This window comes from Rhinichthys klamathensis, unplaced genomic scaffold, assembly GCF_029890125.1.
Source record: "Rhinichthys klamathensis goyatoka isolate OS25496 unplaced genomic scaffold, OSU_Roscu_1.1 h1tg000313l_1, whole genome shotgun sequence".
Taxonomy (NCBI): Eukaryota; Metazoa; Chordata; class Actinopteri; order Cypriniformes; family Leuciscidae; genus Rhinichthys; species Rhinichthys klamathensis.
Genome location: NW_026606831.1, coordinates 512,946 through 526,882, shown reverse-complemented (window position 1 = coordinate 526,882; position 13,937 = coordinate 512,946). Strand labels below are relative to the sequence as shown.

At 44.4% G+C, this 13,937-nt stretch overlaps 4 non-coding genes across 4 annotated transcripts; 2 read left to right on the top strand and 2 right to left on the bottom strand.

The window, feature by feature from the left end:
* Nucleotides 1–2,051: 2,051 nt before the first annotated feature.
* trnas-aga (transfer RNA serine (anticodon AGA)) lies at nucleotides 2,052–2,133 on the bottom strand. The gene has a single exon. It is a non-coding gene; the product is annotated as a tRNA-Ser (tRNA).
* Nucleotides 2,134–3,239: 1,106 nt separating this feature from the next.
* On the bottom strand, nucleotides 3,240–3,321 carry trnas-aga (transfer RNA serine (anticodon AGA)). The gene has a single exon. It is a non-coding gene; the product is annotated as a tRNA-Ser (tRNA).
* Nucleotides 3,322–6,783: 3,462 nt separating this feature from the next.
* On the top strand, nucleotides 6,784–6,857 carry trnat-agu (transfer RNA threonine (anticodon AGU)). The gene has a single exon. It is a non-coding gene; the product is annotated as a tRNA-Thr (tRNA).
* A 714-nt stretch (nucleotides 6,858–7,571) lies between these two features.
* trnat-cgu (transfer RNA threonine (anticodon CGU)) lies at nucleotides 7,572–7,645 on the top strand. Its single transcript has one exon. It is a non-coding gene; the product is annotated as a tRNA-Thr (tRNA).
* The last annotated feature ends 6,292 nt before the right edge of the window (nucleotides 7,646–13,937 follow it).

The window sequence follows — 13,937 nt, the reverse complement described above, 5'->3', positions numbered from 1 at the left end:
GGTAGTAAAAGTTTAGCTGGCTAATATGAGCTGTTACTGTGGCTGAGCCTTGTTTAAACTCGACGCGTCCGCATGAGCCCAAAGGTGCGTGCGGCAAAAATGACGTGATTGTGACAGCGCGCGCGCCTCCGCATCCCCTAGACACACTTACTACACACAAAGGCTTTTTTCTCTGATTTTGGAAACTCGATCGACTTAAAATGCTTCCAAGATCGACGGGTTGGTGATTCCTGTAACTGTTTTACGGTCAATGACAAGAGTAGCCTACTAATCAGCTGTCTCACGAACTTAACCAGCACATTTATCCCCACATAGTAAAGCCATAACACAGCGAGGGAGAAGAATTAAGTTACATGAAACAATCCAACTACATATTTACACCACTGACAAGGGAAAAGTCACTACTCACGGTGTTTATGACTAGCTTCTTCTATCTTCCTGCGGCTTCTTTTTCAATGTAGTGACGAAACGCGCTCTGTAACGCTGTTTGTTTGTGCCGGCTACGGTAGAAACATGACGTCACAATATGGCGACCTTCATAGAAGGGGATTCCCGCGCCTATGTAGATATAAATGCCTCATTCTAAGGTAAGAAAAACATTACGGTTTATTAAGTAAGTTCTTTATACACCACTGAACACATAGTTATGGATGTCATATTGCATTTCTGTTAATAGATACTCAAAAATGTTACACATTGCACCTTTAATACATAGTAGTAGCAGATATAAAAGTAATTTAGTACAATCATATTATGATTATTATCAGTTGGTAAACACAAAGTCTCCTGTTATAACAGGTGCAACACCTGAATACAACACAAAACTCAATCATTCATTCAAATTAAATCATTGTGGGTGTTATACCAATGTTATACCAATTATAACTGTCGTTTCTCTCTGTCGAAAATACGTTTCAGCTAACTTAACGTTACTCCATTCATTCATTCATTCATTCATTCATTCATTCTTAGCTAAGTTAGTTAACGTTAGCAGACTAAACAAAGCAACAACGTTGACGTCTTACCTAACACAATGTAACAGTTTATTTAAGAAAAAACTATTAATTAAAGATAGTTAATTAAATAGAGAAATCTTACCTCGGTGTCACCGTCAACGTCTTATCTAAAACAATGTAAAATTTTATTTTAAAAAAAACATATGAATTAAAGCTAGTTAATTAAATAGAGGAATCTTACCTCGGTGGATTAAATTCTCAAGTCGCTAAATTCAAATACAGACTTCACGCGGCTTTTCCAAAAATAACTCACAAATATTATTGATTGGCTGTGAGCGATAGGAGGTAGACTTACTGCGCATGCTCCGGCAATGATGGAAAGGGCCACGGTGATTGGCTGTCTTAAAATTGTAAAGATGGACGGGCCACGGTGATTGGCTGTCTTAAAATGTAGAAAATGGAAATGCTGAGATCTGATTGGCTGTCATAAAAATGGAAAAGATGGACATGCAGAGACGTTATTGGTCGAAATTAGACAGACGAACGGTCCCTGGGCACCGCTATCCGGGCTCTTGCCCGAGATGCGTGCGTGTTGCGTGGGAACCCACATCAAAATGAATCGTATCGGCTGAAAGAAAAAAAAAAGATTCTCCCATGCATCGCATTCAATTCTTCGACGATTAAGAACGGCCATCCAAACGTCTGCTATGTCAAAATATACTTGCGCATTAGTGGGAATGCAGCCTATTAGACGGATAATAATAATCAACCGACGATAGTGATGGACGGGGTGAGGAGAGGTGGTCACGTGGAGCTCAATTTCAAAGGCACCCACAAAAACTTGCCGTGACCTGGATTCAAACCGGGGTTGCTGCGGCCACAACGCAGAGTGCTAACCACTATACGATCACAGCGAGCTACCGGTCTCCCCGACGTGTGGCTGAGTACAAAAGGGCCCTTGTCATCTTTAGCTTGCAGACAAAACTACTCCTTGCCAACATAACTCTTTTCAAGGGTAATATTGTCACAGTGACTTTTTTTCTTTTCCTAAAGTTTTAGCAAGGTATCAACCTAAAGCAGGCGCATGCTGTCAAACGTAGTCGGCAGGATTCGAACCTGCGTGGGGAGACCCCAATGGATTTCTAATCCATCGCCTTAACCACTCGGCCACGACTACAAACTGGCTGAAGGGGGCTTGTCATTTCGCTTGGTGCCTTGCAGCGTCGCTGCCCGAGGCCAGTGCAGGTGCAGTCCACGAACTCAACAGCAAAACGTAGCACTCCTCAAAAAAAGAGGCTCGATCGCCCGAACAGGGACTTGAACCCTGGACCCTCAGATTAAAAGTCTGATGCTCTACCGACTGAGCTCTCCGGGCTCTTGCCCGAGATGCGTGCGTGTTGCGTGGGAACCCACATCAAAATGAATCGTATCGGCTGAAAGAAAAAAAAAGATTCTCCCATGCATCGCATTCAATTCTTCGACGATTAAGAACGCCCGTCCAAACGTCTGCTATGTCAAAACTAACTTGCGCATTAGTGGGAATGCTGCCTATTAGACGGATAATAATAATCAACCGACGATAATGCTAGGAAAAAGAACAACATCTCACTGCTTCTTGTCTGGAAAGCATCTTTACATGCTTTAATGCTGTGGACTTGCCGCGCTCTTTTCGTTATTGTAAACTTGCTTCAAAGTCGCAGTTGTTTGGAGCAAATAGCAAGTCCACTGCACTCTAGGTAACAGCCAGCGAGTGTACTGACACCTAGCGATTAGAAAGTATACCAGGCAGCACCATATTCTCTCTGAAGCAAGATTCTTCCAAACTAAATGGGAGCGTTTGGTTTTCAGTCTTTTCTCTGAGGGTTCAAACCTGAGAGCTCGTGCTCTCAAAGAAGGTCCCAGTGGCAATTCACTCAAACATCCAGAGCACGTCAAGGATGCACCGTGCAACAACAAAAAAAGTGGTCTGACGGACGGGGTGAGGAGAGGTGGTAACGTGGAGCTCAATTTCAAAGGCACCCAGAAAAACTTGACGTGACCCGGATTCGCTGCGGCCACAACGCAGAGTACTAACCACTATACGATCACGGCGAGCTACCGGTCTCCCCGACGTGTGGCTGAGTACAAAAGGGCCCTTGTCATCTTTAGCTTGCAGACAAAACTGTTCCTTGCCAACATAACTCTTTTCAAGGGTAATATTGTCACAGGGACTTTTTTGCTTTTCCTAAAGTTTTAGCAAGGCCTCCAGAAGGTTTCAACCTAAAGCAGGCGCATGCTGTCAAACGTAGTCGGCAGGATTCGAACCTGCGCGGGGAGACCCCAATGGATTTCTAGTCCATCGCCTTAACCACTCGGCCACGACTACAAGCTGGCTGAAGGGGGCTTGTCATTTCGCTTGGTGCCTTGCAGCGTCGCTGCCCGAGGCCAGTGCAGGTGCAGTGCACGAACTCAACAGCAAAACGTAGCACTCCTCAAAAAAAAGAGGCTCGATCGCCTGAAAAGGGACTTGAACCCTGGACCCTCAGATTAAAAGTCTGATGCTCTACCGACTGAGCTATCCGGGCTCTTGCCCGAGGTGCGTGCGTGTTGCGTGGGAACCCACATCAAAATGAATCGTATCGGCTGAAAAAAATAAAAAAGATTCTCCCATGCATCGCATTCAATTCTTCGACGATTAAGAACGGCCGTCCAAACGTCTGCTATGTCAAAATATACTTGCGCATTAGTGGGAATGCAGCCTATTAGACGGATAATAATAATCAACCGACGATAATGCTAGGAAAAAGAACAACATCTCACTGCTTCTTGTCTGGAAAGCATCTTTACATGCTTTAATGTCACCGGGTGAGACAAATAGGAACTTTAGAACCGGGATTTGTTGCACGGGGGAGCGACTTCCGGTGTAACACCGGGCCGGTTCCGGTGACATGTCATGGCCGCCGGCATTGACGAGCGCCAGCTGCGGACACCAATCAGGCCGTTATCAGTGAGCACATGCGGGAAGAGGGATATATAAGGAGAAGTTTGAAGACATAGTGCGTTGGTTCTTGGTTTTCACGTTGGGTTTCCCTTGGCGTTCTTGTCAGGAGACAACAGATAGCAGCAACTGCGGCGAATATAAAGTGTGGGTATGTTTATATATTGAAGACGGGTGAGTGACTGACATATGCGACTGAGAGGACAGAGTGACACACTGAAGATCTATGCTGTTATCAAGGAGAGAAGTTAAGGGTAGTGATGGGCAGATCGAGGCTTCGTGAAGCAATGAAACAGTTGAATCAAATGGTTCATATTGTTTCGAGGCTTCGAATCAATCCGACACCCGTCTCCACGGTGACACCTAGTGGTCACTTGCAGGTGTTGATCTGAAACAACCTTGACAAGCCATGAATTTTTTTTTTTTTTTTTTTTTACTTTTCTAATATGTGAATCTTGTAACCTATAGACTCCTCATTGTGCATAATGTTATTTTGGTCCTGCAAAATGAATATTAATAAAATAAATCAAGCCACAATGTCTCACTTTTTTTTTACATATTTTTATTTACTTAGCCTACTTCTTTTTTTACAGATAATTTCTCCAGCCTTTGAAAAAATCCTCTCACAAGGGACACTTGTTGCTGGCATGCAAAGATATTTTTTAGCTAATACATACAAATGAGGAAAGATTACTATAAACTGTCCCATAAACTGTCCTGTGTTTCTACTGGATGATGTATTGTTGCAGGCGAGCTGCCGATCACAATACACACATCTCACTTTATTTGGGGTTTCTAAATGGAAATGCTCCCACACCACAGATGTACGGCATCTCTTCTGGGGAGCCTCCATTTTATCTATCTATCCAAATCTATCTAGATATGTATCTCTAATCTATCTATGTAATTAGATATATGTATCTACAATCTATCTATGTATAAATATGTATCTATAATCTATCTATGTATTTATATTATGTAGCCTATCTTTAATCTATCTTTATCTATCTATCTATCTATTAATTTGGCTGTCTATATATATTTATATCTATGTATCTATTAATGTGTCACTATACTCTGTGTCTCTAGCCTATCAGTCAATGTGTTGTGTACATTTAAGCCTAAATATAACTAAACAAATCGCACTATAAATGTCACTATCACCAAAAATCCGCTATCTCAAAATCAAACTCCTCTCACAAAAACCCACGAGGTCAATATGCGTTGATTTCACTTTTAAACAGATGTGCGATTGTGTGGTCTGTTGTTCCCGACCTTGTCAATCAAACGCTGATTCGGCGGATCACACCTGATGAAACACTAGTGAAACACTTCGAGGCTTCGTTTGGCCATAGTCACGTGACATGGGTGTTTTGAATCACGCTTCGAATCAGTGTTTCGAAACATCTGCGCTTCGGGATCTCGCAAAGCTTCGGAACGACTGTTTCGCGGCAGCCATCCCTAGTTAAGGGCACTTTTCATCAACGTACGAAAGGGTGATGTGATGAAGATTTACCAAGAACATTTTGAATACTGGCTTGCGCTGGCAGTGTGTGTTGTTTCTCTCATTGTGAGTCTCAGAGATCCAAAGAAGAAACTGGGCTTTATAGGATCGTTCTTGAAACCTGATACCCCCATGTGAAAAGCCATCTGTGGATTGTCTGACCCTGCAAAGATGGAGTGAAGGCCTGTTGTTCACGAGAGGTGATGTGGCATTGCAGTGTCTGAAAGTGTGAAGTGAGCACGTGTAAAGAGTTTTAGTATTGATGCATGCACGAGTGTGGGAGACCAAATCATTACCCTCACTCTATCATCTTTGTTCGGGGAAGCCTAACCAGTGGGACATCAAGAGTTAAATCTGATCTGTCGATTGTGAAGTTGTGTCCAGGTTCCCAACCATCCGACGTTACATTGGAGAAAGGAGTAGGCCTGGTGTGCTGGTGAGAAGAGCCGCAGTTGAGTTCATGGGATAATTTATTTTGTGTTCAATCTGCTGTGTTCCATCTGCTGTCGTTCTGTGAACGGAGAGATCCTGTGAATCATCCTTCTGAAGTGAGTCTGCTGACTGCTGTGTTCAATCTGCTGTCGTTCTATAAACTGAAAGATCCTGGGAACCATCCTTCTGAAGTGAGTCTGCTGACTGCTGTGTTCAATCTGCTGTCGTTCTATAAACTGAAAGATCCTGGGAACCATCCTTCTGAAGTGAGTCTGCTGACTGCTGTGTTCAATCTGCTGTCGTTCTATAAACTGAAAGATCCTGGGAACCATCCTTCTGAAGTGAATCTGCTGACTGTTGCGCTCGATCTGCTGCGATTCTACGAGCTGGGACATCCGGGAGTGAAGAAAAGGAACCCAAAGTCATTCCGTTGCTGTTTTAAGTGTTATTAATTAATAAATAAAAAGAAGAGTTTTTACATTACCTGCTGTCTTGCCTGATTGGTGCATTTGGTGTCGGCTCCTCCGGAGTGTGGTTATTAACCCTTGGCTTTGGGAAACAGTTACCTATTTAAATAAGGGAGATAACAAGAATGGGTTGAAATCCAATGGCTCAGGCCAAAAACTGCAACTACCTATTGTTGGCCACCTACCTAGCAAAAGAGAAAAAAAACATGCTTTCCATTTCTCCTAGCTGAAACAGCGTTTAGATGTATCATAACTGAGAGTTTCGATCCAAAATGAAATGGTTTGAGATATTCCCATGTCCCTGAACCGAAGCCTGCACACCTTTCAGGTTTTGGAAATAACCCTCTAACTTCAAAGGGACCTATTCATGATGTAATCAGCTATTCTCCTGACATGCTACCTCTTTTAGACTTTGTATACAAAAGCATCAAATCAGGGACAGCACCTGGCGTTGTGGCTTAGTTGGTCAAAGCGCCTGTCTAGTAAACAGGAGATCCTGGGTTCGAATCCCAGCAGTGCCTAATCTGTGGCTTCTAAGAGTAGTCGTTCAACCTTTTCAGATGTAAAAGTCTCGGCAAGAAAGACAATCTGGTCCTCTCGGTTGCAAATGAAGGCTTTATAAAGGTTGTTGGTTTTTGGGTCCCACCTGAGTCACGAATGGTGTCCCTTTGCATAGACCTCTTTGCCAGACTGACATTTGCTTAAACCTGGGGTTTTCCAACATTTTCAGGAGCCGACACAGCACATTTTTCTTGTTTTCCTTATTGGGCACACCCAAGTCAGATCATTGAGTACGTTACTAATCAGTCAATTATTTGATTCACCTGTTTTAAATGAGAGAGAGAGATAATAAAAACATATATGTGGTGCAGATGCGCTTCAAGAATGGTTTGCAAGCCCCTGGCTGAAATCTGCTACTACCTATTGATAAAGTCAAGCATATGGATATTTGTACAAACAAAGTCTTTACATATATGAAGAATAATACATGGATATCTTTCTGGATTTTGGCCTTTCATATCAGCAGAAAGCTCAGGAAACATTTTAGGCATGAGTGTCGAGAGTGTAGAGCCAAAATGAAATGAGTTCAGACATTCCCTTGAGGCCTGAAAGGCCATCATGTTTTGGAAACAATCCTCTAAGGGACCTCTTTCATAACGTAATCAGGTTTTTTCCTCATGTGCTACCTCTTTTAGACTTGTTTTACCGACAAATTTCACCGCACTTTTGTAACTGGCGCTGTGGCTTAGCTGGTCAAAGCGCCTGTCTCGTAAACAGGAGATCCTGGGTTCAAATCCCAGCAGTGCCTATGCCACAGGATATGGGAGTGCTTAAACTTGTCACATATGAAAGTCTTTGCATGCCCAACAGTGTGTACCTGCACAAAATTGGAAAAACGAAGAAGCGCTGCGCATGCAATACTTCCTTGAAGTGGGTCATTTTATGGCTCTGTGGTGCAATTGATGGAGCTTTGATGGAGAAATTCCCTGGTTGTGGTTTTGAGTCCCACCAGAAGTGTGAATGGCCTCTTTTGCTCTGATGTCTCTGTGAGTCAGACATATGTTCAAAACTGGGGTCCACAAACTACTTCAGAAGCCTACCCCTCACATTCTGCTCATCTCCCTTATTGGACACAGCCAAGTCGGATCACAGAGTACTCTAGTAATTAGCTCAATTCACCGTTTTGAAATAAGGAGGATAACGAAAATGTATAGCGTCTGGGAGGTTTCGAGAATGGTTTGAAAACCACTGGCTTAGGCCAAAATCTGCTACTTCCTATTGTTGAGATCTAGCCTCTGGATGTGTGTTCAAAACAGTCTTTACAACTATGAATATTTGTGACCTGATCCAGCAAAATGAGTCACAGTGACCCAAATTTAAAAATTGAGATTTTGGTATTAATGGAAAGAGGACACCATAAGCTTTCAATTGATATCCTAGTCAAAGGCATACCTTGAATGGTTGTAAAGATATACACATTTGAATTATGGTCGTCTGCCCTCTTTTTCCAATTGAAAACCTGAGAAAATCGCTTTTGCCCGTTTTTTTGTTGATATCTTTCAAAATCCATTACATTTAAAGGGATGAACTATTTATTTTACAGCTTAATTTGACCAAAGACATTCATATATAAATGCCATTAAACCAGGCTGAAGCTCAAATTATTTTAAAGTTTTTATTTGAATAAATAATTTAACAGTAGGCCTACCTTTTACTAAAATTTACTAAAATCAGAAAGATTGAACAGAGGTGCTACATTTTTGTTTGAGAGAGAGGGTGTGTGTGTCTGTGTGTGTGTGTGTGTGTGTGTGTGTGTGTGTGTGTGTGCGTGTGTCTGTGTGAGAGAGAGAGAGAGAGAAAGTGAGAGTCAGAGAGACAAGGAAACAGATCAAATAATGCTAGTTGTTGAAAAGGCCTGCTATGCATATATTGAGACATTAGCGCCCCCTTGTGACTTTAGGACGCATTACTATGATGACTCAGTATTTTTCCCTTTAACGGTTCAATATGAATAGAACGCAGTTCTGAGGGCTCGTATAGAGGTTGCGAGTGTCCCGCTGTTATCGTTGCTGTTGTTGTTGCAGAGTGCGTTCATATACAAGTGAGTGATTTGTTGTTATTCATTATCTTTAAAGAGCTGTAATTTTAATGTAAGTTCGATTGTATTTGCGTGTAGTTAGTTATAATCGCGTATGTACGCAACACCCATTGTCTATTACATCATCCATATCTACGGCGCTAGTAAAAGCATACAGAGACAGCTATACATAGATATTTATGTATAATATTGTAATTATGAGTCAATTTGGGTATGTGTATGTTCTATTTACCGTGACATGGAGATTGTTAACATTATTTTAAACCATATGTATCGATTCACGTGAGCTCACGTGTCAGAGAACGTGATGCCATTTTTCTTGAGTGCTAATCTAGTTCCTACATGTCTGAATCGATTGCTATGTGTATAACTATGTACATAATGTACGTATAACTGACATATTGAGTTAATTCTTGTGATTATTGTTCATTACTAATTTAGTATTATTATTTTCTGTTTGTTTAGAACCACTCATACTACATTACACTCCAAACTACTCTACCATACCCTCTACTACTTGTACTTCACTTGTTTACTCAATCTAATTCTAAGACTGTAAATGCCTCTATAAGCCTCAATACATTAAAGAGTACTTCGTCTCTGACCGGACGACTTATGTCTGCTCAATATCCACCAGCAACACAATAGTCTACCCAATAAATGGTCCTTCGAGCCGGATTTGAGGAGCTGTCATAAGAATGATGCATCAGAGTGATCCAGATCCTAGGCCTGACCTTCCTGAGCCCACCATCAGACCCAGACGAGCGGTGAGGCTCCCTAGTTACCTGTCAGACTTTGAGCTCATTGATCATGAACAGAGGCTACAGTCAAGACGGAGAGTAGATTCTTCCCCTGAGATGAGTGATGATTCAGAATCCCGAGGAGCGGCTGCACCCAAACTCTCTGCCACCTCCCCTGAGTATAGAACAAGTATGCAGCCATGGCAGCCTCTAATAGAGTGGAGTCCCAGTAGAGAGTACGGACAACAGCGAGCACATACTTCTCCCCTCCCTGAGCTGTCGTCAGAAGTATTAGTAGAGTTCCAGCAGTTGCGGAAGGAGACTGAGGAGGTGCGACGCCATTCCTATGAGCAGATAAAGAAACTGGAAGAGAGGAATGAGGCTCTGGAAGCACAGTTGAGCCTACTTGCAGTAAGTGATCGATCCATTCGCCATCCACAGAGTACATCTTCCCCTGTTCCTCAACCCCGTGTCCATACTCCGCAGATCAATACTATTGCCAGGCCCATCCCTCTGCCTAGATCCAAGCTACCTCAGAGGCTAATTGACACCACAGCAGAGTCATTAAGACAAGATCGCCTGCATGACTTAGAACAGAGGCTTCAGCAGCTGGAGAGGACGTCACAGCCTAAGTACGCCCGACACACACAACGTCAGTTTTGCCCACAGACATCTTACGACAGAGTTGATGATAGCAGAAGTGGCTACAGCTCAAACAGATTACGTATTCCTCCCAGTCAAGAGAGTACCTATAGGGGACCATCTCCCACCATCCCAAACTTCGTTAAGCCAGATCCTAGAGATTTCTCGCGACTGCGTATCGCTCTGGAGAACATCTTGCCAACGGACGCTACAGAGAGGTTTAAGTACCAGATTCTCGTCGATCACCTGAAGTTTGAGGAATCACTGCTGATTGCAGACTCATATTGCAACTCATTATTCCCTTTCTCAGAGACTATGGATGCGCTTAACCAACGGTATGGACAGCCCCACCAGTTGGTACTTCAGCGAATAGCCGAGCTTATGGACGGTCCAAATGTCAGTCACGGAGATGTGAAAGCCTTTCGGATGTTCGCATTGAAAGTTCGTTCGCTAGTGAGTATGCTTCAGCAACTGGGGAATAAAGGCTACGTGGAGCTAGAGTGCGGTTCTCACGTATCAAGACTGTTGTGTAAGCTTCCACATGATCTGCAGACAAGTTTTCGACGGTCTGTCCATCCACAACAAGTTCCTATCCCCACTTTACTGGATCTATCAGCATGGTTAGAGTTCGAGCTGCAAGTTCAAGAAGACAGCACCAGGTTCTATCCTCTAGCAAGTAAATCGGTAACCATTCACAAGAGGGTACACCAGAGAGACACGAGACAGCCATTTAAGGCCACGAGTATCTTCCTTGGCACGGAGAAAAACAGCAGTGAGATGCCAGTTAGAGTTCCTGACCCTATGCCCAAAGACAGGAAGACATTCTGCCCATATTGCGACGCTCAAGACCACTACCTGAATGGGTGTGCTAGTTTCCAGAGACTAGACCGAGATCAGAAAGTACAGTGGATACAATCACACAAAAGATGTTGGCGTTGTGGACGAGCCCATCAAGCAGCACAATGTAACCTCAAGACACTCTGCAAGATTTGTAATCGCCGACACTTGTATGTCCTTCACGAGGTTAATGATCGATCCTTTGCTGAGAAGCCTAAGATCAGATCTTCAGAGAGCTGCTTGGTGAACACGACTGCAGAGACACTGTACCTCGATCGGCCCACTGACAGCAGGCGTGTTTTGCTGAAGATCTGTAAAGTACTCTTAAGAAATGGCAGCCGCTGCTTGGAGACTTACGCCCTCTTGGATGACGGGTCTGAGCGCACAATCCTCCTTCATTCAGCAGCACAGCAGCTCGGATTGACTGGTCGACCAGAAGAGATCGTACTGCGTACAGTCAGACAAGACCTCCACATGCTGCGAGGTGCTTCAGTGACATTCACAGTGTCGCCAGCATCCCAACCCAAGACCACATTCATGATTCGTCAAGCCTTTACAGCGGAGACGTTGGGATTAGCCGAGCATACTTATCCAGTAGATGAGTTACAACGAAAATACCGCCATTTACAAGGTCTACAGTTGCCACATGTTGAATCTGTCCAACCTCTCCTCCTTATAGGGTCGGATTACCCTCACCTAATCACCCCAGTAGAGCCAGTCCGTCTAGGCCCACCTAACGGTCCTGCTGCCATCAAGACCCGACTAGGTTGGACCCTACAAGGTCCCACGCAAGAGATAAAGCATCGCCTTCCCAGCCAGCAGTGCCTCTTTACAGCTAGTTCAGGCTCGTATACTGACCTGTACAGACAAGTTGAGAAATTGTGGCAACTAGACGTGCTCCCTTACCGCAGCGAGAAACTCATTACCCGCTCGAAGCAAGATCAGGATGCTATTTCACTGCTCGAGTCCAAGACTACTAGAGTTACCGTCGATGGAGTAGCCAGATACGCCACGCCCTTATTAAGAGTGGAAAATATGCCTCTCCTGCGAGCCTCCCCAGAAAGCACTCTGCCTTGTCTTAGAGGAATAGAGAGACGATTAACCAGGGATCCATCACAAGCAGCAGCCTACCAGGTGGAGATGAACAAGTTGAAGGAGGCCGGATATGCACAAGTGATACCTCCTGACCAAGTGGACCAATCAGAAGAGTCTTGGTACATCCCCCACCACATGACACAGCATAATGGCAAGAACAGAGTCGTCTTCAACTGTTCATTCGCTCATGGAGGGAAGAATCTCAACCAATTGCTCCTCCCTGGTCCCACACTAGGCCCTTCCCTGATGTCTGTACTCCTGAGGTTCCGTGAACATACTGTCGCCTTGAGTAGTGACATTAGGGGCATGTTCCATCAGGTGCGACTACTACCTGAAGACCGCCCACTGTTACGATTCCTCTGGAGGGACCTCAACCGAGACAAGTCCCCACAAGTATATGAGTGGCAAGTTCTCCCATTTGGGACGACGTGCAGCCCGTGCTGTGCGACCTTCGCGCTCCAGAAGCATGTTATCGACCATAGTCACCCAGGTGAAGACGTCCTAGAAAGTATAGAGAAGTCCTTCTACGTGGACAACTTCCTTCAGAGTTTCAGTTCTCAAGAAGAAGCCAAGGCTCTGGCATCCAAGTTGCGAGATCTCCTAGCCACAGGAGGATTTGATCTTAGACAATGGGCCAGCAACGTCCCTCAAGTACTAGAACATATCCCATCAGAATCCAAGTCAAGTAGCCTGGTGTTGTGGCTGACTCAAGTGCAACCAGATGCGCAAGAGTCTGCACTCGGACTACACTGGCACTTTACCTCCGACACCCTGTCATACAAGCATCGTCCCATTGAATGCTCTGCCCCTACTATGCGTCATATCTACAAGGTTTTAGCTAGTCAATATGACCCCCTAGGGTACATTGTCCCGTTTACCACAAGAGCTAAAATACTGGTCCAGTGTCTGTGGGACAAGAAAAGGGAATGGGATGACCCTCAACTGCCAGATGAGTTGCTCCAAGCCTGGCAGTCATGGGAGCAAGAGTTACCAGACATTCAGAGCATCTCCATTCCTAGATGTTACGTCACATTAGAGTTGGATAACCCACAGAGTATCCGAGACATACATGTCTTCTGTGACGCTTCCGAGCGAGCCTATGGCTCAGTAGCCTACCTCCGAACAGTCAGTCCTCAAGGATATGTAGAGATAGCTTTTTTGACTGCTCGGTCCAGAGTTTCCCCAAAGAAACAACAGTCCATTCCTCGTCTTGAGTTGTGCGCCGCTCTGACAGGAGCACAACTAGCCAGATTATTGAAATCAGAACTCAGTGTCTCTACATGTCAAGTCACACTCTGGTCAGATTCCACTACCGTGCTGGCATGGATCCAAGCGGACTCATGTCGGTTTAAAGTCTTCACCGGCACAAGGGTAGCCGAGATCCAGGAGTTGACAGACCCCAAGGACTGGCGTTACGTCGATTCCAAGTCTAATCCTGCCGATGATATCACAAGGGGTAAAACGTTAGCCGAGTTAGCTAAGCCAAGCCGATGGAGTCAAGGACCATCATTCCTCCTGCTGCCCCCAGATCAGTGGCCTCAGAGTCCTTTGCTACATCTCCCTACTGAAGATGCAGAGCTGAAACCAGTCACATTTTGTGGACTTACAGTTCCTGTCACCAAACCAGCCTTACCCGTTTGTAACCAGTTCGCATCCTATAAACAACTACTCACAGCTAGTGCCAGAGT